Source organism: Pseudophryne corroboree, chromosome 3, assembly GCF_028390025.1.
Source record: "Pseudophryne corroboree isolate aPseCor3 chromosome 3, aPseCor3.hap2, whole genome shotgun sequence".
In the NCBI taxonomy this organism is placed as follows: Eukaryota; Metazoa; Chordata; class Amphibia; order Anura; family Myobatrachidae; genus Pseudophryne; species Pseudophryne corroboree.
In genome coordinates, this window is record NC_086446.1 from 117,588,339 (window position 1) to 117,610,491 (window position 22,153).

Consider the following 22,153-nt stretch of genomic DNA (forward strand, 5'->3'; position numbering starts at 1 on the left):
TTCTGTTGATGCATTCCATTTTAAAACCTATTCATTTATGAACCAGTAGTTAGAAGTAGAAAAGTTCTAACAGAAACCACAAAGCTCATCTACAGCCACACCACACTGGATACGTTCAATCTCATCTGGTCTTGGAAGCTAAGCAGTGTTGGGCCTGGTTAGTACTTGGATGGGAGACCACCTGGGAATACAAGGTGCTGTAGATATTTTTATACTGTCAACACCGTTCTGTTGATGCATTCCATTTTAAAACGTATTCATTGATGAACCAGTAGTTAGAAGTAGAAAAGTTCTAACAGAAACCACAAAGCTCATCTACAGCCACACCACACTGGATACGCCCAATCTCATCTGATCTTGGAAGCTAAGCAGTGTTGGGCCTGGTTAGTACTTGGATGGGAGACCACCTGGGAATACAAGGTGCTGTAGATATTTTTATACTGCCAACACCGTTCTGTTGATGCATTCCATTTTCAAACGTATTCATTTATGAACCAGTAGTTAGAAGTAGAAAAGTTCTAACAGAAACCACAAAGCTCATCTACAGCCACACCACACTGGATACGCCCAATCTCATCTGATCTTGGAAGCTTAGCAGTGTTGGGCCTGGTTAGTACTTGGATGGGAGACCACCTGGGAATACAAGGTGCTGTAGATATTTTTATACTGCCAACACCGTTCTGTTGATGCATTCAATTTTCAAATGTATTCATTTATGAACCAGTAGTTAGAAGTAGAAAAGTTCAAACAGAAACCACAAAGCTCAGCTACAGGATCACCACACTGGATACGCCCAATCTCATCTGATCTTGGAAGCTAAGCAGTGTTGGGCCTGGTTAGTACTTGGATGGGAGACCACCTGGGAATACAAGGTGCTGTAGATATTTTTATACTGCCAACACCCTTCTGTTGATGCATTCCATTTTCAAACGTATTCATTTATGAACCAGTAGTTAGAAGTAGAAAAGTTCTAACAGAACCCACAAAGCTCATCTACAGCCACACCACACTGGATACGCCCAATCTCATCAGATTTTGGAAGCTAAGCAGTGTTGGGCCTGGTTAGTACTTGGATGGGAGACCACCTGGGAATACAAGGTGCTGTAGATATTTTTATACTGCCAACACCGTTCTGTTGATGCATTCCATTTTCAAATGTATTCATTTATGAACCAGTAGTTAGAAGTAGAAAAGTTCAAACAGAAACCACAAAGCTCATATACAGCCACACCACACTGGGTACGCCCAATCTCATCTGATCTTGGAAGCTAAGCAGTGTTGGGCCTGGTTAGTACTTGGATGGGAGACCACCTGGGAATACAAGGTGCTGTAGATATTTTTATACTGCCAACACCGTTCTGTTGATGCATTCCATTTTCAAACGTATTCATTTATGAACCAGTAGTTAGAAGTAGAAAAGTTCTAACAGAAACCATAAAGCTCATCTACAGCCACACCACACTGGATACGCCCAATCTCATCTGATCTTGGAAGCTAAGCAGTGTTGGGCCTGGTTAGTACTTGGATGGGAGACCACCTGGGAATACAAGGTGCTGTAGATAATTTTATACTGCCAACACCGTTCTGTTGATGCATTCCATTTTAAAACGTATTCATTTATGAACCAGTAGTTAGAAGTAGAAAAGTTCTAACAGAAACCACAAAGTTCATCTACAGCCCAGCCACATTGGATACGCCCAATCTCATCTGATCTTGGAAGCTAAGCAGTGTTGGGCCTGGTTAGTACTTGGATGGGAGACCACCTGGGAATACAAGGTGCTGTAGATATTTTTATACTGCCAACACCGTTCTGTTGATGCATTCCATTTTCAAACGTATTCATTTATGAACCAGTAGTTAGAAGTAGAAAAGTACTAACCGAAACTATAAAGCTCTTATACAGCCACACCACACTGGATATGCCCAATCTCATCTGATCTTGGAAACTAAGCAGTGTTGGGCCTGGTTAGTACTTGGATGGGAGACCACCTGGGAATACAAGGTGCTGTAGATATTTTTATACTGCCAACACCGTTCTGTTGATGCATTCCATTTTCAAACGTATTCATTTATGAACCAGTAGTTAGAAGTAGAAAAGTTCTAACAGAAACCACAAAGCTCATCTACAGCCACACCACACTGGATACGCCCAATCTCATCTGATCTTGGAAGCTAAGCAGTGTTGGTTCTGGTTAGTACTTGGATGGGAGACCACCTGGGAATACAAGGTCCTGTAGATATTTTTATACTGCCAACACCGTTCTGTTGATGCATTCCATTTTCAAACGTATTCATTTATGAACCAGTAGTTAGAAGTAGAAAAGTTCTAACAGAAACAATAAAGCTCATCTACAGCCACACCACACTGGATACGCCCAATCTCATCTGATCTTGGAAGCTAAGCAGTGTTGGGCCTGGTTAGTACTTGGATGGGAGACTACCTGGGAATACAAGGTGCTGTAGATAATTTTTATACTACAAACACCGTTCTGTTGATGCATTCCATTTTAAAACGTATTCATTTATGAACCAGTAGTTAGAAGTAGAAAAGTTCTAACAGAAACCACAAAGCTCATCTACAGCCACACCACACTGGATACGCCCAATCTCATCTGGTCTTGGAAGCTAAGTAGTGTTGGGCCTGGTTAGTACTTGGATGGGAGACCACCTGGGAATACAAGGTGCTGTAGATATTTTTATACTGCCAACACCGTTCTGTTGATGCATTCCATTTTCAAACGTATTCATTTATGAACCAGTAGTTAGAAGTAGAAAAGTTCTAACAGAAACCACAAAGCTCATCTACAGCCACACCACGCTGGATACGCCCAATCTCATCTGATCTTGGAAGCTAAGCAGTGTTGGGCCTGGTTAGTACTTGGATGGGAGACCACCTGGGAATACAAGGTGCTGTAGATATTTTTATACTGCCAACACCGTTCTGTTGATGCATTCCATTTTCAAACGTATTCATTTATGAACCAGTAGTTAGAAGTAGAAAAGTTCTAACAGAAACTACAAAGCTCATCCACAGCCTCACCACACTGGATACGCCCAATCTCATCTGATCTTGGAAGCTAAGCAGTATTGGGCCTGGTTAGTACTTGGATGGGAGACCACCTGGGAATACAAGGTGCTGTAGATATTTTTATACTGCCAACACCGTTCTGTTGATGCATTCCATTTTCAAACATATTCATTTATGAACCAGTAGATAGAAGTAGAAAAGTTCTAACAGAAACCACAAAGCTCATATACAGCCACACCACACTGGATACGCCCAATCTCATCTGATCTTGGAAGCTAAGCAGTGTTGGGCCTGGTTAGTACTTGGATGGGAGACCACCTGGGAATACAAGGTGCTGTAGATATTTTTATACTGCTAACACCGTTCTGTTGATGCATTCCATTTTCAAACGTATTCATTTATGAACCAGTAGTTAGAAGTAGAAAAGTTCTAACAGAAACCATAAAGCTCATCTACAGCCACACCACACTGGATATGCCCAATCTCATCTGATCTTGGAAGCTAAGCAGTTTTAGGCCTGGTTAGTACTTGGATGGGAGACCACCTGGGAATACAAGGTGCTGTAGATAATTTTATACTGCCAACACCGTTCTGTTGATGCATTCCATTTTAAAACGTATTCATTTATGAACCAGTAGTTAGAAGTAGAAAAGTTCTAACAGAAACCACAAAGCTCATCTACAGCCACACCACACTGGATATGCCCAATCTCATCTGATCTTGGAAGCTAAGCAGTGTTGGGCCTGGTTAGTACTTGGATGGGAGACCACCTGTGAATACAAGGTGCTGTAGATATTTTTATACTGCCAACACCGTTCTGTTGATGCATTCAATTTTCAAATGTATTCATTTATGAACCAGTAGTTAGAAGAAGAAAAGTTCAAACAGAAACCACAAAGCTCATCTACAGCCACACCACACTGGATACGCCCAATCTCATCTGATCTTGGAAGCTAAGCAGTTTTGGGCCTGGTTAGTACTTGGATGGGAGACCACCTGGGAATACAAGGTGCTGTAGATATTTTTATACTGCCAACACCGTTCTGTTGATGCATTCCATTTTCAAAAGTATTCATTTATGAACCAGTAGTTAGAAGTAGAAAAGTTCTAACAGAAACCACAAAGCTCATCTACAGCCACACCACACTGGATACACCCAATCTCATCTGGTCTTGGAAGCTAAGCAGTGTTGGGCCTGGTTAGTACTTGGATGGGAGACCACCTGGGATACAAGGTGCTGTAGATATTTTTATACTACCAACACCGTTCTGTTGATGCATTCCATTTTCAAACGTATTCATTTATGAACCAGTAGTTAGAAGTAGAAAAGTACTAACAGAAACCATAAAGCTCTTCTACAGCCACACCACACTGGATATGCCCAATCTCATCTGATCTTGGAAGCTAAGCAGTGTTGGGCCTGGTTAGTACTTGGATGGGAGATCACCTGGGAATACAAGGTGCTGTAGATATTTTTATACTGCCAACACCGTTCTGTTGATGCATTCCATTTTAAAACGTATTCATTTATGAACCAGTAGTTAGAAGTAGAAAAGTTCTAACAGAAACCAGAAAGTTCATCTACAGCAACACCACACTGGATACGCCCAATCTCATCTGATATTGGAAGCTAAGCAGTGTTGGGCCTGGTTAGTACTTGGATGGGAGACCACCTGGGAATACAAGGTGCTGTAGATATTTTTATACTGCCAACACCGTTCTGTTGATGCATTCCATTTTCAAACGTATTCATTTATGAACCAGTAGTTAGAAGTAGAAAAGTTCTAACAGAAACCACAAAGCTCATCTACAGCCACACCACACTGGATACGCCCAATCTCATCTGGTCTTGGAAGCTAAGCAGTGTTGGGCCTGGTTAGTACTTGGATGGAAGACAACCTGGGAATACAAGGTGCTGTAGATATTTTTATACTGCCAACACCGTTCTGTTGATGCATTCCATTTTCAAACGTATTCATTTATGAACCAGTAGTTAGAAGTAGAAAAGTTCTAACAGAAACCACAAAGCTCATCTACAGCCACACCACACTGGATACGCCCAATCTCATCTGATCTTGGAAGCTAAGCAGTGTTGGGCCTGGTTAGTACTTGGATGGGAGACCACCTGGGAATACAAGGTGCTGTAGATATTTTTATACTGCCAACACCGTTCTGTTGATGCATTCCATTTTCAAACGTATTCATTTATGAACCAGTAGTTAGAAGTAGAAAAGTTCTAACAGAAACCACAAAGCTCATATACAGCCACACCACACTGGGTACGCCCAATCTCATCTGATTTTGGAAACTAAGCAGTGTTGGGCCTGGTTAGTACTTGGATGGGAGACCACCTGGGAATACAAGGTGCTGTAGATATTTTTATACTGCCAACACCGTTCTGTTGATGCATTCCATTTTCAAACGTATTCATTTATGAACCAGTAGTTAGAAGTAGAAAAGTTCTAACAGAAACCATAAAGCTCTTATACAGCCACACCACACTGGATATGCCCAATCTCATCTGATCTTGGAAACTAAGCAGTGTTGGGCCTGGTTAGTACTTGGATGGGAGACCACCTGGGAATACAAGGTGCTGTAGATATTTTTATACTGCCAACACCGTTCTGTTGATGCATTCCATTTTCAAACGTATTCATTTATGAACCAGTAGTTAGAAGTAGAAAAGTTCTAACAGAAACCACAAAGCTCATCTACAGCCACACCACACTGGATACGCCCAATCTCATCTGATCTTGGAAGCTAAGCAGTGTTGGGCCTGGTTAGTACTTGGATGGGAGACCACCTGGGAATACAAGGTGCTGTAGATATTTTTATACTGCCAACACCGTTCTGTTGATGCATTCCATTTTCAAACGTATTCATTTATGAACCAGTAGTTAGAAGTAGAAAAGTTCTAACAGAAACCACAAAGCTCATCTACAGCCACACCACACTGGATACGCCCAATCTCATCTGATCTTGGAAGCTTAGCAGTGTTGGGCCTGGTTAGTACTTGGATGGGAGACCACCTGGGAATACAAGGTGCTGTAGATATTTTTATACTGCCAACACCGTTCTGTTGATGCATTCAATTTTCAAATGTATTCATTTATGAACCAGTAGTTAGAAGTAGAAAAGTTCAAACAGAAACCACAAAGCTCAGCTACAGGATCACCACACTGGATACGCCCAATCTCATCTGATCTTGGAAGCTAAGCAGTGTTGGGCCTGGTTAGTACTTGGATGGGAGACCACCTGGGAATACAAGGTGCTGTAGATATTTTTATACTGCCAACACCCTTCTGTTGATGCATTCCATTTTCAAACGTATTCATTTATGAACCAGTAGTTAGAAGTAGAAAAGTTCTAACAGAAACCATAAAGCTCATCTACAGCCACACCACACTGGATATGCCCAATCTCATCTGATCTTGGAAGCTAAGCAGTTTTGGGCCTGGTTAGTACTTGGATGGGAGACCACCTGGGAATACAAGGTGCTGTAGATAATTTTATACTGCCAACACCGTTCTGTTGATGCATTCCATTTTAAAACGTATTCATTTATGAACCAGTAGTTAGAAGTAGAAAAGTTCTAACAGAAACCACAAAGCTCATCTACAGCCACACCACACTGGATATGCCCAATCTCATCTGATCTTGGAAGCTAAGCAGTGTTGGGCCTGGTTAGTACTTGGATGGGAGACCACCTGTGAATACAAGGTGCTGTAGATATTTTTATACTGCCAACACCGTTCTGTTGATGCATTCAATTTTCAAATGTATTCATTTATGAACCAGTAGTTAGAAGAAGAAAAGTTCAAACAGAAACCACAAAGCTCATCTACAGCCACACCACACTGGATACGCCCAATCTCATCTGATCTTGGAAGCTAAGCAGTGTTGGGCCTGGTTAGTACTTGGATGGGAGACCACTTGGGAATACAAGGTGCTGTAGATATTTTTATACTGCCAACACCGTTCTGTTGATGCATTCCATTTTCAAAAGTATTCATTTATGAACCAGTAGTTAGAAGTAGAAAAGTTCTAACAGAAACCACAAAGCTCATCTACAGCCACACCACACTGGATACACCCAATCTCATCTGGTCTTGGAAGCTAAGCAGTGTTGGGCCTGGTTAGTACTTGGATGGGAGACCACCTGGAAATACAAGGTGCTGTAGATATTTTTATACTGCCAACACCGTTTTGTTGATGCATTCCATTTTCAAACGTATTCATTTATGAACCAGTAGTTAGAAGTAGAAAAGTACTAACAGAAACCATAAAGCTTTTCTACAGCCACACCACACTGGATATGCCCAATCTCATCTGATCTTGGAAGCTAAGCAGTGTTGGGCCTGGTTAGTACTTGGATGGGAGATCACCTGGGAATACAAGGTGCTGTAGATAATTTTATACTGCCAACACCGTTCTGTTGATGCATTCCATTTTAAAACGTATTCATTTATGAACCAGTAGTTAGAAGTAGAAAAGTTCTAACAGAAACCAGAAAGTTCATCTACAGCAACACCACACTGGATACGCCCAATCTCATCTGATCTTGGAAGCTAAGCAGTGTTGGGCCTGGTTAGTACTTGGATGGGAGACCACCTGGGAATACAAGGTGCTGTAGATATTTTTATACTGCCAACACCGTTCTGTTGATGCATTCCATTTTCAAACGTATTCATTTATGAACCAGTAGTTAGAAGTAGAAAAGTTCTAACAGAAACCACAAAGCTCATCTACAGCCACACCACACTGGATACGCCCAATCTCATCTGGTCTTGGAAGCTAAGCAGTGTTGGGCCTGGTTAGTACTTGGATGGAAGACCACCTGGGAATACAAGGTGCTGTAGATATTTTTATACTGCCAACACCGTTCTGTTGATGCATTCCATTTTCAAACGTATTCATTTATGAACCAGTAGTTAGAAGTAGAAAAGTTCTAACAGAAACCACAAAGCTCATCTACAGCCACACCACACTGGATACGCCCAATCTCATCTGATCTTGGAAGCTAAGCAGTGTTGGGCCTGGTTAGTACTTGGATGGGAGACCACCTGGGAATACAAGGTGCTGTAGATATTTTTATACTGCCATCACCGTTCTGTTGATGCATTCCATTTTCAAATGTATTCATTTATGAACCAGTAGTTAGAAGTAGAAAAGTTCTAACAGAAACCACAAAGCTCATCTACAGCCACACGACACTGGATGCGCCCAATCTCATCTGATCTTGGAAGCTAAGCAGTGTTGGGCCTGGTTAGTACTTGGATGGGAGACCACCTGGGAATACAAGGTGCTGTAGATAATTTTATACTGCCAACACCGTTCTGTTGATGCATTCCATTTTAAAACGTGTTCATTTATGAACCAGTAGTTAGAAGTAGAAAAGTTCTAACAGAAACCACAAAGTTCATCTACAGCGACACCACTCTGGATACGCCCAATCTCATCTGATCTTGGAAGTTAAGCAGTGTTGGGCCTGGTTAGTACTTGGATGGGAGACCACCTGGGAATACAAGGTGCTGTAGATATTTTTATACTGCCAACACCGTTCTGTTGATGCATTCCATTTTCAAACGTATTCATTTATGAACCAGTAGTTAGAAGTAGAAAAGTTCTAACAGAAACCACAAAGCTCATCTACAGCCACACCACACTGGATACGCCCAATCTCATCTGATCTTGGAAGCTAAGCAGTGTTGGGCCTGGTTAGTACTTGGATGGGAGATCACCTGGGAATACAAGGTGCTGTAGATAATTTTATACTGCCAACACCGTTCTGTTGATGCATTCCATTTTAAAACCTATTCATTTATGAACCAGTAGTTAGAAGTAGAAAAGTTCTAACAGAAACCACAAAGCTCATCTACAGCCACACCACACTGGATACGTTCAATCTCATCTGGTCTTGGAAGCTAAGCAGTGTTGGGCCTGGTTAGTACTTGGATGGGAGACCACCTGGGAATACAAGGTGCTGTAGATATTTTTATACTGTCAACACCGTTCTGTTGATGCATTCCATTTTAAAACGTATTCATTGATGAACCAGTAGTTAGAAGTAGAAAAGTTCTAACAGAAACCACAAAGCTCATCTACAGCCACACCACACTGGATACGCCCAATCTCATCTGATCTTGGAAGCTAAGCAGTGTTGGGCCTGGTTAGTACTTGGATGGGAGACCACCTGGGAATACAAGGTGCTGTAGATATTTTTATACTGCCAACACCGTTCTGTTGATGCATTCCATTTTCAAACGTATTCATTTATGAACCAGTAGTTAGAAGTAGAAAAGTTCTAACAGAAACCACAAAGCTCATCTACAGCCACACCACACTGGATACGCCCAATCTCATCTGATCTTGGAAGCTTAGCAGTGTTGGGCCTGGTTAGTACTTGGATGGGAGACCACCTGGGAATACAAGGTGCTGTAGATATTTTTATACTGCCAACACCGTTCTGTTGATGCATTCAATTTTCAAATGTATTCATTTATGAACCAGTAGTTAGAAGTAGAAAAGTTCAAACAGAAACCACAAAGCTCAGCTACAGGATCACCACACTGGATACGCCCAATCTCATCTGATCTTGGAAGCTAAGCAGTGTTGGGCCTGGTTAGTACTTGGATGGGAGACCACCTGGGAATACAAGGTGCTGTAGATATTTTTATACTGCCAACACCCTTCTGTTGATGCATTCCATTTTCAAACGTATTCATTTATGAACCAGTAGTTAGATGTAGAAAAGTTCTAACAGAACCCACAAAGCTCATCTACAGCCACACCACACTGGATACGCCCAATCTCATCAGATTTTGGAAGCTAAGCAGTGTTGGGCCTGGTTAGTACTTGGATGGGAGACCACCTGGGAATACAAGGTGCTGTAGATATTTTTATACTGCCAACACCGTTCTGTTGATGCATTCCATTTTCAAATGTATTCATTTATGAACCAGTAGTTAGAAGTAGAAAAGTTCAAACAGAAACCACAAAGCTCATCTAAAGCCACACCATACTGGATACACCCATTCTCATCTGATCTTGGAAGCTAAGCAGTGTTGGGTCTGGTTAGTACTTGGATGGGAGACCACCTGGGAATACAAGGTGCTGTAGATATTTTTATACTGCCAACACCGTTCTGTTGATGCATTCCATTTTCAAACGTATTCATTTATGAACCAGTAGTTAGAAGGAGAAAAGTTCTAACAGAAACCACAAAGCTCATCTACAGCCACACCACACTGGATACGCCCAATCTTATCAGATCTTGGAAGCTAAGCAGTGTTGGGCCTGGTTAGTACTTGGATGGGAGACCACCTGGGAATACAAGGTGCTGTAGATATTTGTATCCTGCCAACACCGTTCTGTTGATGCATTCCATGTTCAAACGTATTCATTTATGAACCAGTAGTTAGAAGTAGAAAAGTTCTAACAGAAACCGCAAAGCTCATCTACAGCCACACCACACTGGATACGCCCAATCTCATCTGATCTTGGAAGCTAAGCAGTGTTGGGTCTGGTTAGTATTTGGATGGGAGACCACCTGGAAATACAAGGTGCTGTAGATATTTTTATACTGCCAACACCGTTCTGTTGATGCATTCCATTTTAAAACGTATTCATTTATGAACCAGTAGTTAGAAGTAGAAAAGTTCTAACAGAAACCAGAAAATTCATCTACAGCAACACCACACTGGATTCGCCCAATCTCATCTGATCTTGGAAGCTAAGCAGTGTTGGGCCTGGTTAGTACTTGGATGGGAGACCACCTGGGAATACAAGGTGCTGTAGATATTTTTATACTGCCAACACCGTTCTGTTGATGCATTCCATTTTCAAACGTATTCATTTATGAATCAGTAGTTAGAAGTAGAAAAGTTCTAACAGAAACCACAAAGCTCATCTACAGCCACACTACATTGGATACGCCCAATCTCATCTGATCTTGGAAGCTAAGCAGTGATGGGCCTGGTTAGTATTTGGATGGGAGACCACCTGGGAATACAAGGTGCTGTAGATATTTTTATACTACCAACACCGTTCTGTTGATGCATTCCATTTTCAAACGTATTCGTTTATGAACCAGTAGTTAGAAGTAGAAAAGTTCTAACAGAAACCATCAAGCTCATCTACAGCCACACCACACTGGATACGCCCAATCTCATCTGATCTTGGAAGCTAAGCAGTGTTGTGCCTGGTTAGTACTTGGATGGGAGACCACCTGGAATACAAGGTGCTGTAGATATTTTTATACTACCAACACCGTTCTGTTGATGCATTCCATTTTCAAACGTATTCATTTATGAACCAGTAGTTAGAAGTAGAAAAGTTCTAACAGAAACCAGTAAGTTCAACTACAGCAACACCACACTGGATACGCCCAATCTCATCTGATCTTGGAAGCTAAGCAGTGTTGGGGCTGGTTAGTACTTGGATGGGAAACCACCTGGGAATACAAGGTGCTGTACATATTTTTATACTACCAACACCGTTCTGTTGATGCATTACATTTTCAAACGTATTCATTTATGAACCAGTAGTTAGAAGTAGAAAAGTACTAACAGAAACCATAAAGCTCTTCTACAGCCACACCACACTGGATATTCCCAATCTCATCTGATATTGGAAGCTAAGCAGTGTTGGGCCTGGTTAGTACTTGGATGGGAGACCCCCTGGGAATACAAGGTGCTGTAGATAATTTTATACTGCCAACACCGTTCTGTTGATGCATTCCATTTTAAAACGTATTCATTTATGAACCAGTAGTTAGAAGTAGAAAAGTTCTAACAGAAACCAGAAAGTTCATCTACAGCAACACCACACTGTATACGCCCAATCTCATCTGATCTTGGAAGCTAAGCAGTGTTGGGCATGGTTAGTACTTGGATGGGAGACCACCTGGGAATACAAGGTGCTGTAGATATTTTTATACTGCCAACACCGTTCTGTTGATGCATTCCATATTCAAACGTATTCATTTATGAACCAGTAGTTAGAAGTAGAAAAGTTCTAACAGAAACCACAAAGCTCATCTACAGCCACACTACACTGGATACGCCCAATCTCATCTTATCTTGGAAGCTAAGCAGTGTTGGGCCTGGTTAGTACTTGGATGGGAGACCACCTGGGAATACAAGGTGCTGTAGATATTTTTATACTGCCAACACCGTTCTGTTGATGCATTCCATTTTCAAATGTATTCATTTATGAACCAGTAGTTAGAAGTAGAAAAGTTCTAACAGAAACCACAAAGCTCATCTACAGCCACACTACACTGGATACGCCCAATCTCATCTTATCTTGGAAGCTAAGCAGTGTTGGGCCTGGTTAGTACTTGGATGGGAGACCACCTGGGAATACAAGGTGCTGTAGATATTTTTATACTGCCAACACCGTTCTGTTGATGCATTCCATTTTCAAATGTATTCATTTATGAACCAGTAGTTAGAAGTAGAAAAGTTCAAACAGAAACCACAAAGCTCATCTAAAGCCACACCATACTGGATACACCCATTCTCATCTGATCTTGGAAGCTAAGCAGTGTTGGGTCTGGTTAGTACTTGGATGGGAGACCACCTGGGAATACAAGGTGCTGTAGATATTTTTATACTGCCAACACCGTTCTGTTGATGCATTCCATTTTCAAACGTATTCATTTATGAACCAGTAGTTAGAAGGAGAAAAGTTCTAACAGAAACCACAAAGCTCATCTACAGCCACACCACACTGGATACGCCCAATCTTATCAGATCTTGGAAGCTAAGCAGTGTTGGGCCTGGTTAGTACTTGGATGGGAGACCACCTGGGAATACAAGGTGCTGTAGATATTTGTATCCTGCCAACACCGTTCTGTTGATGCATTCCATGTTCAAACGTATTCATTTATGAACCAGTAGTTAGAAGTAGAAAAGTTCTAACAGAAACCGCAAAGCTCATCTACAGCCACACCACACTGGATACGCCCAATCTCATCTGATCTTGGAAGCTAAGCAGTGTTGGGTCTGGTTAGTATTTGGATGGGAGACCACCTGGAAATACAAGGTGCTGTAGATATTTTTATACTGCCAACACCGTTCTGTTGATGCATTCCATTTTAAAACGTATTCATTTATGAACCAGTAGTTAGAAGTAGAAAAGTTCTAACAGAAACCAGAAAATTCATCTACAGCAACACCACACTGGATTCGCCCAATCTCATCTGATCTTGGAAGCTAAGCAGTGTTGGGCCTGGTTAGTACTTGGATGGGAGACCACCTGGGAATACAAGGTGCTGTAGATATTTTTATACTGCCAACACCGTTCTGTTGATGCATTCCATTTTCAAACGTATTCATTTATGAATCAGTAGTTAGAAGTAGAAAAGTTGTAACAGAAACCACAAAGCTCATCTACAGCCACACTACATTGGATACGCCCAATCTCATCTGATCTTGGAAGCTAAGCAGTGATGGGCCTGGTTAGTATTTGGATGGGAGACCACCTGGGAATACAAGGTGCTGTAGATATTTTTATACTACCAACACCGTTCTGTTGATGCATTCCATTTTCAAACGTATTCGTTTATGAACCAGTAGTTAGAAGTAGAAAAGTTCTAACAGAAACCATCAAGCTCATCTACAGCCACACCACACTGGATACGCCCAATCTCATCTGATCTTGGAAGCTAAGCAGTGTTGTGCCTGGTTAGTACTTGGATGGGAGACCACCTGGAATACAAGGTGCTGTAGATATTTTTATACTACCAACACCGTTCTGTTGATGCATTCCATTTTCAAACGTATTCATTTATGAACCAGTAGTTAGAAGTAGAAAAGTTCTAACAGAAACCAGTAAGTTCAACTACAGCAACACCACACTGGATACGCCCAATCTCATCTGATCTTGGAAGCTAAGCAGTGTTGGGGCTGGTTAGTACTTGGATGGGAAACCACCTGGGAATACAAGGTGCTGTACATATTTTTATACTACCAACACCGTTCTGTTGATGCATTACATTTTCAAACGTATTCATTTATGAACCAGTAGTTAGAAGTAGAAAAGTACTAACAGAAACCATAAAGCTCTTCTACAGCCACACCACACTGGATATTCCCAATCTCATCTGATATTGGAAGCTAAGCAGTGTTGGGCCTGGTTAGTACTTGGATGGGAGACCCCCTGGGAATACAAGGTGCTGTAGATAATTTTATACTGCCAACACCGTTCTGTTGATGCATTCCATTTTAAAACGTATTCATTTATGAACCAGTAGTTAGAAGTAGAAAAGTTCTAACAGAAACCAGAAAGTTCATCTACAGCAACACCACACTGTATACGCCCAATCTCATCTGATCTTGGAAGCTAAGCAGTGTTGGGCATGGTTAGTACTTGGATGGGAGACCACCTGGGAATACAAGGTGCTGTAGATATTTTTATACTGCCAACACCGTTCTGTTGATGCATTCCATATTCAAACGTATTCATTTATGAACCAGTAGTTAGAAGTAGAAAAGTTCTAACAGAAACCACAAAGCTCATCTACAGCCACACTACACTGGATACGCCCAATCTCATCTTATCTTGGAAGCTAAGCAGTGTTGGGCCTGGTTAGTACTTGGATGGGAGACCACCTGGGAATACAAGGTGCTGTAGATATTTTTATACTGCCAACACCGTTCTGTTGATGCATTCCATTTTCAAACGTATTCATTTATGAACCAGTAGTTAGAAGTAGAAAAGTTCTAACAGAAACCACAAAGCTCATCTACAGCCACACCACACTGGATATGCCCAATCTCATCTGATCTTGGAAGCTAAGCAGTGTTGGGCCTGGTTAGTACTTGGATGGGAGACCACCTGGGAATACAAGGTGCTGTAGATATTTTTATACTGCCAACACCGTTCTGTTGATGCATTCCATTTTCAAACGTATTCATTTATGAACCAGTAGTTAGAAGTAGAAAAGTTCTAACAGAAACCACAAAGCTCATCTACAGCCACACCACATTGGATACGCCCAATCTCATCTGATCTTGGAAGCTAAGCAGTGTTGGGCCTGGTTAGTACTTGGATGGGAGACCACCTGGGAATACAAGGTGCTGTAGATAATTTTATACTGCCAACACCGTTCTGTTGATGCATTCCATTTTAAAACGTATTCATTTATGAACCAGTAGTTAGAAGTAGAAAAGTTCTAAGAGAAACCACAAAGTTCATCTACAGCCAAGCTACACTGGATACGCCCAATCTCATCTGATCTTGGAAGCTAAGCAGTGTTGGGCCTGGTTAGTACTTGGATGGGAGACCACCTGGGAATACAAGGTGCTGTAGATATTTTTATACTACCAACACCGTTCTGTTGATGCATTCAATTTTCAAACGTATTCGTTTATGAACCAGTAGTTAGAAGTAGAAAAGTTCTAACAGAAACCATAAAGCTCATCTACAGCCACACCACACTGGATACGCCCAATCTCCTCTGATCTTGGAAGCTAAGCAGTGTTGGGCCTGGTTAGTACTTGGATGGGAGACCACCTGGGAATACAAGGTGCTGTAGATATTTTTATACTGCCAACACCGTTCTGTTGATGCATTCAATTTTCAAATGTATTCATTTATGAACCAGTAGTTAGAAGTAGAAAAGTTCAAACAGAAACCATAAAGCTCATCTACAGCCACACCACACTGCATACGCCCAATCTCATCTGATCTTGGAAGCTAAGCAGTGTTGGGCCTGTTTAGTACTTGGATGGGAGACCACCTGGGAATAAAAGGTGCTGTAGATATTTTTATACTGCCAACACCGTTCTGTTGATGCATTCCATTTTCAAACTTATTCATTTATGAACCAGTAGTTAGAAGTAGAAAAGTTCTAACAGAAACCACAAAGCTCATCTACAGCCACACCACACTGGATACGCCCAATCTCATCTGATCTTGTAAGCTAAGCAGTGTTGGGCCTGGTTAGTACTTGGATGGGAGACCACCTGGGAATACAAGGTTCTGTAGATATTTTTATACTGCCAACACCGTTCTGTTGATGCATTCCATTTTCAAACGTATTCATTTATGAACCAGTAGTTAGAAGTAGAAAAGTTCTAACAGAAACCACAAAGCTCATCTACAGCCACACCACACTGGATACGCCCAATCTCATCTGATCTTGGAAGCTAAGCAGTGTTGGGCCTGGTTAGTACTTGGATGGGAGACCACCTGGGAATACAAGGTGCTGTAGATATTTTTATACTGCCAACACCGTTCTGTTGATGCATTCCATTTTCAAATGTATTCTTTTATGAACCAGTAGTTAGAAGTAGAAAAGTTCAAACAGAAACCACAAAGCTCATCTACAGCCACACCACACTGGATGCGCCCAATCTCATCTGATCTTGGAAGCTAAGCAGTGTTGGGCCTGGTTAGTACTTGGATGGGAGACCACCTGGGAATAAAAGGTGCTGTAGATATTTTTATACTGCCAACACCGTTCTGTTGATGCATTCCATTTTCAAACGTATTCATTTATGAACCAGTAGTTAGAAGTAGAAAAGTTCTAACAGAAACCACAAAGCTCATCTACAGCCACACCACACTGGATACGCCCAATCTCATCTGATCTTGGAAGCTAAGCAGTGTTGGGCCTGGTTAGTACTTGGATGGGAGACCACCTGGGAATACAAGGTGCTGTAGATATTTTTATACTGCCAACACCGTTCTGTTGATGCATTCCATTTTCAAACGTATTCATTTATGAACCAGTAGTTAGAAGTAGAAAAGTTCTAACAGAAACCACAAAGCTCATCTACAGCCACACCACACTGGATACGCCCAATCTCATCTGATCTTGGAAGCTAAGCAGTGTTGGGCCTGGTTAGTATTTGGATGGGAGACCACCTGGGAACACAAGGTGCTGTAGATATTTTTATACTACCAACACCGTTCTGTTGATGCATTCCATTTTCAAACGTATTCGTTTATGAACCAGTAGTTAGAAGTAGAAAAGTTCTAACAGAAACCATAAAGCTCATCTACAGCCACACCACACTGGATACGCTCAATCTCATCTGATCTTGGAAGCTAAGCGGTGTTGGGCCTGGTTAGTACTTGGATGGGAGACCACCTGGGAATACAAGGTGCTGTAGATATTTTTATACTGCCAACACCGTTCTGTTGATGCATTCCATTTTCAAACGTATTCATTTATGAACCAGTAGTTAGAAGTAGAAAAGTTCTAACAGAAACCACAAAGCTCATCTACAGCCACACCACACTGGGTACGCCCAATCTCATCTGATCTTGGAAGCTAAGCAGTGTTGGGCCTGGTTAGTACTTGGATGGGAGACCACCTGGGAATACAAGGTGCTGTAGATATTTTTATACTGCCAACACCGTTCTGTTGATGCATTCCATTTTCAAACGTATTCATTTATGAACCAGTAGTTAGAAGTAGAAAAGTTCTAACAGAAACCACAAAAGCTCATCTACAGCCACACCACACTGGGTACGCCCAATCTCATCTGATCTTGTAAGCTAAGCAGTGTTGGGCCTGGTTAGTACTTGGATGGGAGACCACCTGGGAATACAAGGTGCTGTAGATAATTTTATACTGCCAACACCGTTCTGTTGATGCATTCCATTTTCAAACGTATTCATTTATGAACCAGTAGTTAGAAGTAGAAAAGTTCTAACAGAAACCACAAAGCTCACCTACAGCCACACCACACTGGGTACGCCCAATCTCATCTGATCTTGGAAGCTAAGCAGTGTTGGGCCTGGTTAGCACTTGGATGGGAGACCACCTGGGAATACAAGGTGCTGTAGATATTTTTATACTGCCAACACCGTTCTGTTGATGCATTCCATTTTCAAACGTATTCATTTATGAACCAGTAGTTAGAAGTAGAAAAGTTCTAACAGAAACCACAAAGCTCATCTACAGCCACACCACACTGGATACGCCCCATCTCATCTGATCTTGGAAGCTAAGCAGTATTGGGCCTGGTTAGTACTTGGATGGGAGACCACCTGGGAATACAAGGTGCTGTAGATATTTTTATACTACCAACACCGTTCTGTTGATGCATTCCATTTTCAAACGTATTCGTTTATGAACCAGTAGTTAGAAGTAGAAAAGTTCTAACAGAAACCATAAAGCTCATCTACAGCCACACCACACTGGATACGCCCAATCTCATCTGATCTTGGAAGCTAAGCAGTGTTGGGCCTGGTTAGTACTTGGATGGGAGACCACCTGGGAATACAAGGTGCTGTAGATATTTTTATACTGCCAACACCGTTCTGTTGATGCATTCAATTTTCAAATGTATTCATTTATGAACCAGTAGTTAGAAGTAGAAAAGTTCAAACAGAAACCACAAAGCTCATCTACAGCCACACCACACTGGATACGCCCAATCTCATCTGATCTTGGAAACTAAGCAGTGTTGGGCCTGGTTAGTACTTGGATGGGAGACCACCAGGGAATAAAAGGTGCTGTAGATATTTTTATACTGCCAACACCGTTCTGTTGATGCATTCCATTTTCAAATGTATTCATTTATGAACCAGTAGTTAGAAGTAGAAAAGTTCAAACAGAAACCACAAAGCTCATCTACAGCCACACCACACTGGATACGCCCAATCTCATCTGATCTTGGAAGCTAAGCAGTGTTGGGCCTGGATCGTACTTGGATGGGAGACCACCTGGGAATAAAAGGTGCTGTAGATATTTTTATACTGCCAACACCGTTCTGTTGATGCATTCCATTTTCAAACGTATTCATTTATGAACCAGTAGTTAGAAGTAGAAAAGTTCTAACAGAAACCACAAAGCTCATCTACAGCCACACCACACTGGATACGCCTAATTTCATCTGATCTTGGAAGCTAAGCAGTGTTGGGCCTGGTTAGTACTTGGATGGGAGACCACCTGGGAATACAAGGTGCTGTAGATATTTTTATACTGCCAACACCGTTCTGTTGATGCATTCCATTTTCAAACGTATTCATTTATGAACCAGTAGTTAGAAGTAGAAAAGTTCTAACAGAAACCACAAAGCTCATCTACAGCCACACCACACTGGGTACGCCCAATCTCATCTGATCTTGGAAGCTAAGCAGTGTTGGGCCTGGTTAGTACTTGGATGGGAGACCACCTGGGAATACAAGGTGCTGTAGATAATTTTATACTGCCAACACCGTTCTGTTGATGCATTCCATTTTCAAACGTATTCATTTATGAACCAGTAGTTAGAAGTAGAAAAGTTCTAACAGAAACCACAAAGCTCATCTACAGCCACATCACACTGGGTACGCCCAATCTCATCTGATCTTGGAAGCTAAGCAGTGTTGGGCCTGGTTAGTACTTGGATGGGAGACCACCTGGGAATACAAGGTGCTGTAGATAATTTTATACTGCCAACACCGTTCTGTTGATGCATTCCATTTTCAAACGTTTTCATTTATGAACCAGTAGTTAGAAGTAGAAAAGTTCTAACAGAAACCACAAAACTCATCTACAGCCACACCACACTGGATACGCCCAATCTCATCTGATCTTGGAAGCTAAGCAGTGTTGGGCCTGGTTAGTATTTGGATGGGAGACCACCTGGAAATACAAGGTGCTGTAGATATTTTTATACTGCCAACACCGTTCTGTTGATGCATTCCATTTTCAAACGTATTCATTTATGAACCAGTAGTTAGAAGTAAAAAAGTTCTAACAGAAACCACAAAGCTCATCTACAACCACACCACACTGGATACGCCCAATCTCATCTGATCTTGGAAGCTAAGCAGTGTTGGGCCTGGTTAGTATTTGGATGGGAGACCACCTGGAAATACAAGGTGCTGTAGATATTTTTATACTGCCAACACCGTTCTGTTGATGCATTCCATTTTCAAACGTATTCATTTATGAACCAGTAGTTAGAAGTAGAAAAGTTCTAACAGAAACCACAAAGCTCATCTACAGCCACACCACACTGGATACGCCCAATCTCATCTGATCTTGGAAGCTAAGCAGAGTTGTGCCTGGTTAGTACTTGGATGGGAGACCACCTGGGAATACAAGGTGCTGTAGATATTTTTATACTGCCAACACCGTTCTGTTGATGCATTCCATTTTCAAACGTATTCATTTATGAACCAGTAGTTAGAAGTAGAAAAGTTCTAACAGAAACCATAAAGCTCATCTACAGCCACACCACACTGGATACGCCCAATCTCATCTGATCTTGGAAGCTAAGCAGTGTTGGGCCTGGTTAGTACTTGGATGGGAGACCACCTAGGAATACAAGGTGCTGTAGATAATTTTATACTGCCAACACCGTTCTGTTGATGCATTCCATTTCCAAACGTATTCATTTATGAACCAGTAGTTAGAAGTAGAAAAGGTCTAACAGAAACCATAAAGCTCATCTACAGCCACACCACACTGGATACGCCCAATCTCATCTGATCTTGAAAGCTAAGCAGTGTTGGGCCTGGTTAGTACTTGGATGGGAGACCACCTGGGAATACAAGGTGCTGTAGATATTTTTATCCTGCCAACACCGTTCTGTTGATGCATTCCATTTACAAACATATTCATTTATGAACCAGTAGTTAGAAGTAGAAAAGTTCTAATAGAAACCACAAAGCTCATCTACAGCCACACCACACTGGATACGCCCAATCTCATCTGATCTTGGAAGCTAAGCAGTGTTGGGCCTGGTTAGTATTTGGATGGGAGACCACCTGGAAAAACAAGGTGCAGTAGATATTTTTATACTGCCAACACCGTTCTGTTGATGCATTCCATTTTAAAACGTATTCATTTATGAACCAGTAGTTAGAAGTAGAAAAGTTCTAACAGAAACCAGAAAATTCATCTACAGCAACACCACACTGGATACGCCCAATCTCATCTGATCTTGGAAGCTAAGCAGTGTTGGGCCTGGTTAGTACTTGGATGGGAGACCACCTGGGAATACAAGGTGCTGCAGATATTTTTATACTGCCAACACCGTTCTGTTGATGCATTCCATTTTCAAACGTATTCATTTATGAACCAGTAGTTAGAAGTAGAAAAGTTCTAACAGAAACCACAAAGCTCATCTACAGCCACACCACACTGGATACGCCCAATCTCTTCTGATCTTGGAAGCTAAGCAGTGTTGGGCCTGGTTAGTACTTGGATGGGAGACCACCTGGGAATACAAGGTGCTGTAGATAATTTTATACTGCCAACACCGTTCTGTTGATGCATTCCATTTTCAAACGTATTCATTTATGAACCAGTAGTTAGAAGTAGAAAAGTTCTAACAGAAACCACAAAGCTCATCTACAGACACACCACACTGGGTACGCCCAATCTCATCTGATCTTGGAAGCTAAGCAGTGTTGGGCCTGGTTAGTACTTGGATGGGAGACCACCTGGGAATACAAGGTGCTGTAGATATTTTTATACTGCCAACACCGTTCTGTTGATGCATTCCATTTTCAAACGTATTCGTTTATGAACCAGTAGTTAGAAGTAGAAAAGTTCTAACAGAAACCATAAAGCTTATCTACAGCCACACCACACGGGATACGCCCAATCTCATCTGATCTTGGAAGCTAAGACAGTGTTGGGCCTGGTTAGTACTTGGATGGGAGACCACCTGGGAATACAAGGTGCTGTAGATATTTTTATACTGCCAACACCGTTCTGTTGATGTATTCAATTTTCAAATGTATTCATTTATGAACCAGTAGTTAGAAGTAGAAAAGTTCAAACAGAAACCACAAAGCTCATCTACAGCCACACCACACTGGATACGCCCAATCTCATCTGATCTTGGAAGCTAAGCAGTGTTGGGCCTGGTTAGTATTTGGATGGGAGACCACCTGGAAATACAAGGTGCAGTAGATATTTTTATACTGCCAACACCGTTCTGTTGATGCATTCCATTTTAAAACGTATTCATTTATGAACCAGTAGTTAGAAGTAGAAAAGTTCTAACAGAAACCAGAAAATTCATCTACAGCAACACCACACTGGATACGCCCAATCTCATCTGATCTTGGAAGCTAAGCAGTGTTGGGCCTGGTTAGTACTTGGATGGGAGACCACCTGGGAATACAAGGTGCTGTAGATATTTTTATACTGCCAACACCGTTCTG

At 41.6% G+C, this 22,153-nt stretch overlaps 72 non-coding genes and 26 pseudogenes across 72 annotated transcripts; all 98 read left to right on the top strand.

The window, feature by feature from the left end:
- Positions 1 to 87: 87 nt before the first annotated feature.
- LOC134885691 (5S ribosomal RNA) lies at positions 88 to 206 on the top strand. The gene has a single exon (XR_010169801.1). It is a non-coding gene; the product is annotated as a 5S ribosomal RNA (ribosomal RNA).
- Positions 207 to 313: 107 nt separating this feature from the next.
- LOC134900613 (5S ribosomal RNA) lies at positions 314 to 432 on the top strand. The gene has a single exon (XR_010174123.1). It is a non-coding gene; the product is annotated as a 5S ribosomal RNA (ribosomal RNA).
- Positions 433 to 539: 107 nt separating this feature from the next.
- LOC135066320 (5S ribosomal RNA) lies at positions 540 to 658 on the top strand. The gene has a single exon (XR_010252570.1). It is a non-coding gene; the product is annotated as a 5S ribosomal RNA (ribosomal RNA).
- A 109-nt stretch (positions 659 to 767) lies between these two features.
- Positions 768 to 884, top strand: LOC134895391 (5S ribosomal RNA; annotated as a pseudogene).
- Positions 885 to 991: 107 nt separating this feature from the next.
- LOC135062235 (5S ribosomal RNA) lies at positions 992 to 1,110 on the top strand. Its single transcript, XR_010248590.1, has one exon. It is a non-coding gene; the product is annotated as a 5S ribosomal RNA (ribosomal RNA).
- Positions 1,111 to 1,217: 107 nt separating this feature from the next.
- LOC135067698 (5S ribosomal RNA) lies at positions 1,218 to 1,336 on the top strand. Its single transcript, XR_010253909.1, has one exon. It is a non-coding gene; the product is annotated as a 5S ribosomal RNA (ribosomal RNA).
- A 107-nt stretch (positions 1,337 to 1,443) lies between these two features.
- Positions 1,444 to 1,562, top strand: LOC134900614 (5S ribosomal RNA). Its single transcript, XR_010174124.1, has one exon. It is a non-coding gene; the product is annotated as a 5S ribosomal RNA (ribosomal RNA).
- A 107-nt stretch (positions 1,563 to 1,669) lies between these two features.
- On the top strand, positions 1,670 to 1,788 carry LOC134884439 (5S ribosomal RNA). The gene has a single exon (XR_010168587.1). It is a non-coding gene; the product is annotated as a 5S ribosomal RNA (ribosomal RNA).
- A 107-nt stretch (positions 1,789 to 1,895) lies between these two features.
- LOC135070842 (5S ribosomal RNA) lies at positions 1,896 to 2,014 on the top strand. The gene has a single exon (XR_010256992.1). It is a non-coding gene; the product is annotated as a 5S ribosomal RNA (ribosomal RNA).
- Positions 2,015 to 2,121: 107 nt separating this feature from the next.
- Positions 2,122 to 2,240, top strand: LOC134890854 (5S ribosomal RNA; annotated as a pseudogene).
- Positions 2,241 to 2,347: 107 nt separating this feature from the next.
- LOC135061717 (5S ribosomal RNA) lies at positions 2,348 to 2,466 on the top strand. The gene has a single exon (XR_010248090.1). It is a non-coding gene; the product is annotated as a 5S ribosomal RNA (ribosomal RNA).
- Positions 2,467 to 2,574: 108 nt separating this feature from the next.
- On the top strand, positions 2,575 to 2,693 carry LOC135067323 (5S ribosomal RNA). The gene has a single exon (XR_010253542.1). It is a non-coding gene; the product is annotated as a 5S ribosomal RNA (ribosomal RNA).
- A 107-nt stretch (positions 2,694 to 2,800) lies between these two features.
- LOC134901974 (5S ribosomal RNA) lies at positions 2,801 to 2,919 on the top strand. The gene has a single exon (XR_010175449.1). It is a non-coding gene; the product is annotated as a 5S ribosomal RNA (ribosomal RNA).
- Positions 2,920 to 3,026: 107 nt separating this feature from the next.
- Positions 3,027 to 3,145, top strand: LOC134889229 (5S ribosomal RNA; annotated as a pseudogene).
- Positions 3,146 to 3,252: 107 nt separating this feature from the next.
- Positions 3,253 to 3,371, top strand: LOC135062520 (5S ribosomal RNA). Its single transcript, XR_010248867.1, has one exon. It is a non-coding gene; the product is annotated as a 5S ribosomal RNA (ribosomal RNA).
- Positions 3,372 to 3,478: 107 nt separating this feature from the next.
- Positions 3,479 to 3,597, top strand: LOC134889747 (5S ribosomal RNA; annotated as a pseudogene).
- A 107-nt stretch (positions 3,598 to 3,704) lies between these two features.
- On the top strand, positions 3,705 to 3,823 carry LOC135064681 (5S ribosomal RNA). The gene has a single exon (XR_010250984.1). It is a non-coding gene; the product is annotated as a 5S ribosomal RNA (ribosomal RNA).
- A 107-nt stretch (positions 3,824 to 3,930) lies between these two features.
- On the top strand, positions 3,931 to 4,049 carry LOC135065517 (5S ribosomal RNA). Its single transcript, XR_010251797.1, has one exon. It is a non-coding gene; the product is annotated as a 5S ribosomal RNA (ribosomal RNA).
- Positions 4,050 to 4,156: 107 nt separating this feature from the next.
- LOC135070903 (5S ribosomal RNA) lies at positions 4,157 to 4,274 on the top strand. Its single transcript, XR_010257051.1, has one exon. It is a non-coding gene; the product is annotated as a 5S ribosomal RNA (ribosomal RNA).
- Positions 4,275 to 4,381: 107 nt separating this feature from the next.
- On the top strand, positions 4,382 to 4,500 carry LOC135070807 (5S ribosomal RNA). Its single transcript, XR_010256958.1, has one exon. It is a non-coding gene; the product is annotated as a 5S ribosomal RNA (ribosomal RNA).
- A 107-nt stretch (positions 4,501 to 4,607) lies between these two features.
- LOC135069466 (5S ribosomal RNA) lies at positions 4,608 to 4,726 on the top strand. Its single transcript, XR_010255646.1, has one exon. It is a non-coding gene; the product is annotated as a 5S ribosomal RNA (ribosomal RNA).
- A 107-nt stretch (positions 4,727 to 4,833) lies between these two features.
- Positions 4,834 to 4,952, top strand: LOC134891093 (5S ribosomal RNA; annotated as a pseudogene).
- Positions 4,953 to 5,059: 107 nt separating this feature from the next.
- On the top strand, positions 5,060 to 5,178 carry LOC134900615 (5S ribosomal RNA). Its single transcript, XR_010174125.1, has one exon. It is a non-coding gene; the product is annotated as a 5S ribosomal RNA (ribosomal RNA).
- A 107-nt stretch (positions 5,179 to 5,285) lies between these two features.
- On the top strand, positions 5,286 to 5,404 carry LOC134892257 (5S ribosomal RNA; annotated as a pseudogene).
- Positions 5,405 to 5,511: 107 nt separating this feature from the next.
- On the top strand, positions 5,512 to 5,630 carry LOC135070843 (5S ribosomal RNA). Its single transcript, XR_010256993.1, has one exon. It is a non-coding gene; the product is annotated as a 5S ribosomal RNA (ribosomal RNA).
- A 107-nt stretch (positions 5,631 to 5,737) lies between these two features.
- On the top strand, positions 5,738 to 5,856 carry LOC134900616 (5S ribosomal RNA). Its single transcript, XR_010174126.1, has one exon. It is a non-coding gene; the product is annotated as a 5S ribosomal RNA (ribosomal RNA).
- A 107-nt stretch (positions 5,857 to 5,963) lies between these two features.
- Positions 5,964 to 6,082, top strand: LOC135066321 (5S ribosomal RNA). Its single transcript, XR_010252571.1, has one exon. It is a non-coding gene; the product is annotated as a 5S ribosomal RNA (ribosomal RNA).
- Positions 6,083 to 6,189: 107 nt separating this feature from the next.
- Positions 6,190 to 6,308, top strand: LOC134891358 (5S ribosomal RNA; annotated as a pseudogene).
- Positions 6,309 to 6,415: 107 nt separating this feature from the next.
- Positions 6,416 to 6,534, top strand: LOC135069834 (5S ribosomal RNA). Its single transcript, XR_010256015.1, has one exon. It is a non-coding gene; the product is annotated as a 5S ribosomal RNA (ribosomal RNA).
- Positions 6,535 to 6,641: 107 nt separating this feature from the next.
- Positions 6,642 to 6,760, top strand: LOC135064682 (5S ribosomal RNA). The gene has a single exon (XR_010250985.1). It is a non-coding gene; the product is annotated as a 5S ribosomal RNA (ribosomal RNA).
- Positions 6,761 to 6,867: 107 nt separating this feature from the next.
- LOC134901224 (5S ribosomal RNA) lies at positions 6,868 to 6,986 on the top strand. Its single transcript, XR_010174715.1, has one exon. It is a non-coding gene; the product is annotated as a 5S ribosomal RNA (ribosomal RNA).
- A 107-nt stretch (positions 6,987 to 7,093) lies between these two features.
- LOC135066165 (5S ribosomal RNA) lies at positions 7,094 to 7,212 on the top strand. The gene has a single exon (XR_010252420.1). It is a non-coding gene; the product is annotated as a 5S ribosomal RNA (ribosomal RNA).
- A 107-nt stretch (positions 7,213 to 7,319) lies between these two features.
- Positions 7,320 to 7,438, top strand: LOC135070808 (5S ribosomal RNA). Its single transcript, XR_010256959.1, has one exon. It is a non-coding gene; the product is annotated as a 5S ribosomal RNA (ribosomal RNA).
- A 107-nt stretch (positions 7,439 to 7,545) lies between these two features.
- LOC135060118 (5S ribosomal RNA) lies at positions 7,546 to 7,664 on the top strand. Its single transcript, XR_010246509.1, has one exon. It is a non-coding gene; the product is annotated as a 5S ribosomal RNA (ribosomal RNA).
- Positions 7,665 to 7,771: 107 nt separating this feature from the next.
- On the top strand, positions 7,772 to 7,890 carry LOC135067945 (5S ribosomal RNA). Its single transcript, XR_010254152.1, has one exon. It is a non-coding gene; the product is annotated as a 5S ribosomal RNA (ribosomal RNA).
- Positions 7,891 to 7,997: 107 nt separating this feature from the next.
- Positions 7,998 to 8,116, top strand: LOC134900617 (5S ribosomal RNA). Its single transcript, XR_010174127.1, has one exon. It is a non-coding gene; the product is annotated as a 5S ribosomal RNA (ribosomal RNA).
- A 107-nt stretch (positions 8,117 to 8,223) lies between these two features.
- Positions 8,224 to 8,342, top strand: LOC135064570 (5S ribosomal RNA). Its single transcript, XR_010250877.1, has one exon. It is a non-coding gene; the product is annotated as a 5S ribosomal RNA (ribosomal RNA).
- A 107-nt stretch (positions 8,343 to 8,449) lies between these two features.
- On the top strand, positions 8,450 to 8,568 carry LOC135061084 (5S ribosomal RNA). Its single transcript, XR_010247476.1, has one exon. It is a non-coding gene; the product is annotated as a 5S ribosomal RNA (ribosomal RNA).
- Positions 8,569 to 8,675: 107 nt separating this feature from the next.
- Positions 8,676 to 8,794, top strand: LOC135061589 (5S ribosomal RNA). Its single transcript, XR_010247967.1, has one exon. It is a non-coding gene; the product is annotated as a 5S ribosomal RNA (ribosomal RNA).
- A 107-nt stretch (positions 8,795 to 8,901) lies between these two features.
- On the top strand, positions 8,902 to 9,020 carry LOC134885692 (5S ribosomal RNA). The gene has a single exon (XR_010169802.1). It is a non-coding gene; the product is annotated as a 5S ribosomal RNA (ribosomal RNA).
- Positions 9,021 to 9,127: 107 nt separating this feature from the next.
- LOC134900619 (5S ribosomal RNA) lies at positions 9,128 to 9,246 on the top strand. Its single transcript, XR_010174129.1, has one exon. It is a non-coding gene; the product is annotated as a 5S ribosomal RNA (ribosomal RNA).
- A 107-nt stretch (positions 9,247 to 9,353) lies between these two features.
- Positions 9,354 to 9,472, top strand: LOC135066322 (5S ribosomal RNA). The gene has a single exon (XR_010252572.1). It is a non-coding gene; the product is annotated as a 5S ribosomal RNA (ribosomal RNA).
- Positions 9,473 to 9,579: 107 nt separating this feature from the next.
- LOC134891359 (5S ribosomal RNA) lies at positions 9,580 to 9,698 on the top strand (annotated as a pseudogene).
- Positions 9,699 to 9,805: 107 nt separating this feature from the next.
- LOC135062236 (5S ribosomal RNA) lies at positions 9,806 to 9,924 on the top strand. The gene has a single exon (XR_010248591.1). It is a non-coding gene; the product is annotated as a 5S ribosomal RNA (ribosomal RNA).
- Positions 9,925 to 10,031: 107 nt separating this feature from the next.
- On the top strand, positions 10,032 to 10,150 carry LOC134892605 (5S ribosomal RNA; annotated as a pseudogene).
- A 107-nt stretch (positions 10,151 to 10,257) lies between these two features.
- Positions 10,258 to 10,376, top strand: LOC135063170 (5S ribosomal RNA). Its single transcript, XR_010249507.1, has one exon. It is a non-coding gene; the product is annotated as a 5S ribosomal RNA (ribosomal RNA).
- Positions 10,377 to 10,483: 107 nt separating this feature from the next.
- LOC135066527 (5S ribosomal RNA) lies at positions 10,484 to 10,602 on the top strand. Its single transcript, XR_010252774.1, has one exon. It is a non-coding gene; the product is annotated as a 5S ribosomal RNA (ribosomal RNA).
- Positions 10,603 to 10,709: 107 nt separating this feature from the next.
- Positions 10,710 to 10,828, top strand: LOC135063972 (5S ribosomal RNA). The gene has a single exon (XR_010250290.1). It is a non-coding gene; the product is annotated as a 5S ribosomal RNA (ribosomal RNA).
- Positions 10,829 to 10,935: 107 nt separating this feature from the next.
- LOC134887159 (5S ribosomal RNA) lies at positions 10,936 to 11,054 on the top strand (annotated as a pseudogene).
- A 107-nt stretch (positions 11,055 to 11,161) lies between these two features.
- Positions 11,162 to 11,279, top strand: LOC134891935 (5S ribosomal RNA; annotated as a pseudogene).
- Positions 11,280 to 11,386: 107 nt separating this feature from the next.
- LOC134894700 (5S ribosomal RNA) lies at positions 11,387 to 11,505 on the top strand (annotated as a pseudogene).
- A 107-nt stretch (positions 11,506 to 11,612) lies between these two features.
- Positions 11,613 to 11,731, top strand: LOC134887066 (5S ribosomal RNA; annotated as a pseudogene).
- A 107-nt stretch (positions 11,732 to 11,838) lies between these two features.
- LOC134884832 (5S ribosomal RNA) lies at positions 11,839 to 11,957 on the top strand. The gene has a single exon (XR_010168964.1). It is a non-coding gene; the product is annotated as a 5S ribosomal RNA (ribosomal RNA).
- Positions 11,958 to 12,064: 107 nt separating this feature from the next.
- Positions 12,065 to 12,183, top strand: LOC134888084 (5S ribosomal RNA; annotated as a pseudogene).
- A 107-nt stretch (positions 12,184 to 12,290) lies between these two features.
- On the top strand, positions 12,291 to 12,409 carry LOC134888085 (5S ribosomal RNA; annotated as a pseudogene).
- A 107-nt stretch (positions 12,410 to 12,516) lies between these two features.
- Positions 12,517 to 12,635, top strand: LOC134892606 (5S ribosomal RNA; annotated as a pseudogene).
- Positions 12,636 to 12,742: 107 nt separating this feature from the next.
- LOC135063171 (5S ribosomal RNA) lies at positions 12,743 to 12,861 on the top strand. The gene has a single exon (XR_010249508.1). It is a non-coding gene; the product is annotated as a 5S ribosomal RNA (ribosomal RNA).
- A 107-nt stretch (positions 12,862 to 12,968) lies between these two features.
- On the top strand, positions 12,969 to 13,087 carry LOC135066528 (5S ribosomal RNA). The gene has a single exon (XR_010252775.1). It is a non-coding gene; the product is annotated as a 5S ribosomal RNA (ribosomal RNA).
- A 107-nt stretch (positions 13,088 to 13,194) lies between these two features.
- LOC135063973 (5S ribosomal RNA) lies at positions 13,195 to 13,313 on the top strand. The gene has a single exon (XR_010250291.1). It is a non-coding gene; the product is annotated as a 5S ribosomal RNA (ribosomal RNA).
- Positions 13,314 to 13,420: 107 nt separating this feature from the next.
- LOC134887160 (5S ribosomal RNA) lies at positions 13,421 to 13,539 on the top strand (annotated as a pseudogene).
- A 107-nt stretch (positions 13,540 to 13,646) lies between these two features.
- On the top strand, positions 13,647 to 13,764 carry LOC134891936 (5S ribosomal RNA; annotated as a pseudogene).
- A 107-nt stretch (positions 13,765 to 13,871) lies between these two features.
- LOC134894701 (5S ribosomal RNA) lies at positions 13,872 to 13,990 on the top strand (annotated as a pseudogene).
- A 107-nt stretch (positions 13,991 to 14,097) lies between these two features.
- Positions 14,098 to 14,216, top strand: LOC134887067 (5S ribosomal RNA; annotated as a pseudogene).
- Positions 14,217 to 14,323: 107 nt separating this feature from the next.
- Positions 14,324 to 14,442, top strand: LOC134884834 (5S ribosomal RNA). The gene has a single exon (XR_010168966.1). It is a non-coding gene; the product is annotated as a 5S ribosomal RNA (ribosomal RNA).
- Positions 14,443 to 14,549: 107 nt separating this feature from the next.
- Positions 14,550 to 14,668, top strand: LOC134888086 (5S ribosomal RNA; annotated as a pseudogene).
- Positions 14,669 to 14,775: 107 nt separating this feature from the next.
- LOC135059159 (5S ribosomal RNA) lies at positions 14,776 to 14,894 on the top strand. Its single transcript, XR_010245573.1, has one exon. It is a non-coding gene; the product is annotated as a 5S ribosomal RNA (ribosomal RNA).
- Positions 14,895 to 15,001: 107 nt separating this feature from the next.
- On the top strand, positions 15,002 to 15,120 carry LOC135058312 (5S ribosomal RNA). The gene has a single exon (XR_010244743.1). It is a non-coding gene; the product is annotated as a 5S ribosomal RNA (ribosomal RNA).
- A 107-nt stretch (positions 15,121 to 15,227) lies between these two features.
- Positions 15,228 to 15,346, top strand: LOC135066614 (5S ribosomal RNA). Its single transcript, XR_010252858.1, has one exon. It is a non-coding gene; the product is annotated as a 5S ribosomal RNA (ribosomal RNA).
- Positions 15,347 to 15,453: 107 nt separating this feature from the next.
- LOC135062711 (5S ribosomal RNA) lies at positions 15,454 to 15,572 on the top strand. Its single transcript, XR_010249058.1, has one exon. It is a non-coding gene; the product is annotated as a 5S ribosomal RNA (ribosomal RNA).
- A 107-nt stretch (positions 15,573 to 15,679) lies between these two features.
- On the top strand, positions 15,680 to 15,798 carry LOC135058609 (5S ribosomal RNA). The gene has a single exon (XR_010245035.1). It is a non-coding gene; the product is annotated as a 5S ribosomal RNA (ribosomal RNA).
- A 107-nt stretch (positions 15,799 to 15,905) lies between these two features.
- Positions 15,906 to 16,024, top strand: LOC134887649 (5S ribosomal RNA; annotated as a pseudogene).
- Positions 16,025 to 16,131: 107 nt separating this feature from the next.
- LOC134900620 (5S ribosomal RNA) lies at positions 16,132 to 16,250 on the top strand. The gene has a single exon (XR_010174130.1). It is a non-coding gene; the product is annotated as a 5S ribosomal RNA (ribosomal RNA).
- Positions 16,251 to 16,357: 107 nt separating this feature from the next.
- On the top strand, positions 16,358 to 16,476 carry LOC135058955 (5S ribosomal RNA). The gene has a single exon (XR_010245375.1). It is a non-coding gene; the product is annotated as a 5S ribosomal RNA (ribosomal RNA).
- A 107-nt stretch (positions 16,477 to 16,583) lies between these two features.
- Positions 16,584 to 16,702, top strand: LOC134900622 (5S ribosomal RNA). The gene has a single exon (XR_010174131.1). It is a non-coding gene; the product is annotated as a 5S ribosomal RNA (ribosomal RNA).
- Positions 16,703 to 16,809: 107 nt separating this feature from the next.
- LOC135063276 (5S ribosomal RNA) lies at positions 16,810 to 16,928 on the top strand. Its single transcript, XR_010249611.1, has one exon. It is a non-coding gene; the product is annotated as a 5S ribosomal RNA (ribosomal RNA).
- A 107-nt stretch (positions 16,929 to 17,035) lies between these two features.
- On the top strand, positions 17,036 to 17,154 carry LOC135062552 (5S ribosomal RNA). Its single transcript, XR_010248901.1, has one exon. It is a non-coding gene; the product is annotated as a 5S ribosomal RNA (ribosomal RNA).
- A 107-nt stretch (positions 17,155 to 17,261) lies between these two features.
- On the top strand, positions 17,262 to 17,380 carry LOC135059515 (5S ribosomal RNA). Its single transcript, XR_010245919.1, has one exon. It is a non-coding gene; the product is annotated as a 5S ribosomal RNA (ribosomal RNA).
- Positions 17,381 to 17,488: 108 nt separating this feature from the next.
- Positions 17,489 to 17,607, top strand: LOC135070276 (5S ribosomal RNA). The gene has a single exon (XR_010256445.1). It is a non-coding gene; the product is annotated as a 5S ribosomal RNA (ribosomal RNA).
- A 107-nt stretch (positions 17,608 to 17,714) lies between these two features.
- LOC134889678 (5S ribosomal RNA) lies at positions 17,715 to 17,833 on the top strand (annotated as a pseudogene).
- A 107-nt stretch (positions 17,834 to 17,940) lies between these two features.
- On the top strand, positions 17,941 to 18,059 carry LOC134886987 (5S ribosomal RNA; annotated as a pseudogene).
- A 107-nt stretch (positions 18,060 to 18,166) lies between these two features.
- On the top strand, positions 18,167 to 18,285 carry LOC134900623 (5S ribosomal RNA). Its single transcript, XR_010174132.1, has one exon. It is a non-coding gene; the product is annotated as a 5S ribosomal RNA (ribosomal RNA).
- A 107-nt stretch (positions 18,286 to 18,392) lies between these two features.
- LOC134887623 (5S ribosomal RNA) lies at positions 18,393 to 18,511 on the top strand (annotated as a pseudogene).
- Positions 18,512 to 18,618: 107 nt separating this feature from the next.
- Positions 18,619 to 18,737, top strand: LOC135069214 (5S ribosomal RNA). The gene has a single exon (XR_010255402.1). It is a non-coding gene; the product is annotated as a 5S ribosomal RNA (ribosomal RNA).
- Positions 18,738 to 18,844: 107 nt separating this feature from the next.
- LOC135067006 (5S ribosomal RNA) lies at positions 18,845 to 18,963 on the top strand. The gene has a single exon (XR_010253236.1). It is a non-coding gene; the product is annotated as a 5S ribosomal RNA (ribosomal RNA).
- A 107-nt stretch (positions 18,964 to 19,070) lies between these two features.
- On the top strand, positions 19,071 to 19,189 carry LOC135059517 (5S ribosomal RNA). Its single transcript, XR_010245921.1, has one exon. It is a non-coding gene; the product is annotated as a 5S ribosomal RNA (ribosomal RNA).
- A 107-nt stretch (positions 19,190 to 19,296) lies between these two features.
- LOC135066461 (5S ribosomal RNA) lies at positions 19,297 to 19,415 on the top strand. The gene has a single exon (XR_010252708.1). It is a non-coding gene; the product is annotated as a 5S ribosomal RNA (ribosomal RNA).
- Positions 19,416 to 19,522: 107 nt separating this feature from the next.
- Positions 19,523 to 19,641, top strand: LOC135058628 (5S ribosomal RNA). Its single transcript, XR_010245054.1, has one exon. It is a non-coding gene; the product is annotated as a 5S ribosomal RNA (ribosomal RNA).
- Positions 19,642 to 19,748: 107 nt separating this feature from the next.
- On the top strand, positions 19,749 to 19,867 carry LOC135067075 (5S ribosomal RNA). Its single transcript, XR_010253303.1, has one exon. It is a non-coding gene; the product is annotated as a 5S ribosomal RNA (ribosomal RNA).
- Positions 19,868 to 19,974: 107 nt separating this feature from the next.
- LOC134885982 (5S ribosomal RNA) lies at positions 19,975 to 20,093 on the top strand. Its single transcript, XR_010170082.1, has one exon. It is a non-coding gene; the product is annotated as a 5S ribosomal RNA (ribosomal RNA).
- Positions 20,094 to 20,200: 107 nt separating this feature from the next.
- On the top strand, positions 20,201 to 20,319 carry LOC135060468 (5S ribosomal RNA). Its single transcript, XR_010246861.1, has one exon. It is a non-coding gene; the product is annotated as a 5S ribosomal RNA (ribosomal RNA).
- A 107-nt stretch (positions 20,320 to 20,426) lies between these two features.
- On the top strand, positions 20,427 to 20,545 carry LOC135061647 (5S ribosomal RNA). The gene has a single exon (XR_010248022.1). It is a non-coding gene; the product is annotated as a 5S ribosomal RNA (ribosomal RNA).
- Positions 20,546 to 20,652: 107 nt separating this feature from the next.
- On the top strand, positions 20,653 to 20,771 carry LOC135068890 (5S ribosomal RNA). Its single transcript, XR_010255081.1, has one exon. It is a non-coding gene; the product is annotated as a 5S ribosomal RNA (ribosomal RNA).
- Positions 20,772 to 20,878: 107 nt separating this feature from the next.
- On the top strand, positions 20,879 to 20,997 carry LOC135068660 (5S ribosomal RNA). The gene has a single exon (XR_010254855.1). It is a non-coding gene; the product is annotated as a 5S ribosomal RNA (ribosomal RNA).
- Positions 20,998 to 21,104: 107 nt separating this feature from the next.
- On the top strand, positions 21,105 to 21,223 carry LOC135061237 (5S ribosomal RNA). Its single transcript, XR_010247624.1, has one exon. It is a non-coding gene; the product is annotated as a 5S ribosomal RNA (ribosomal RNA).
- A 107-nt stretch (positions 21,224 to 21,330) lies between these two features.
- On the top strand, positions 21,331 to 21,449 carry LOC135069792 (5S ribosomal RNA). Its single transcript, XR_010255974.1, has one exon. It is a non-coding gene; the product is annotated as a 5S ribosomal RNA (ribosomal RNA).
- Positions 21,450 to 21,556: 107 nt separating this feature from the next.
- LOC134888537 (5S ribosomal RNA) lies at positions 21,557 to 21,676 on the top strand (annotated as a pseudogene).
- A 107-nt stretch (positions 21,677 to 21,783) lies between these two features.
- Positions 21,784 to 21,902, top strand: LOC135068319 (5S ribosomal RNA). Its single transcript, XR_010254523.1, has one exon. It is a non-coding gene; the product is annotated as a 5S ribosomal RNA (ribosomal RNA).
- A 107-nt stretch (positions 21,903 to 22,009) lies between these two features.
- On the top strand, positions 22,010 to 22,128 carry LOC135060119 (5S ribosomal RNA). Its single transcript, XR_010246510.1, has one exon. It is a non-coding gene; the product is annotated as a 5S ribosomal RNA (ribosomal RNA).
- Positions 22,129 to 22,153: the final 25 nt, after the last annotated feature.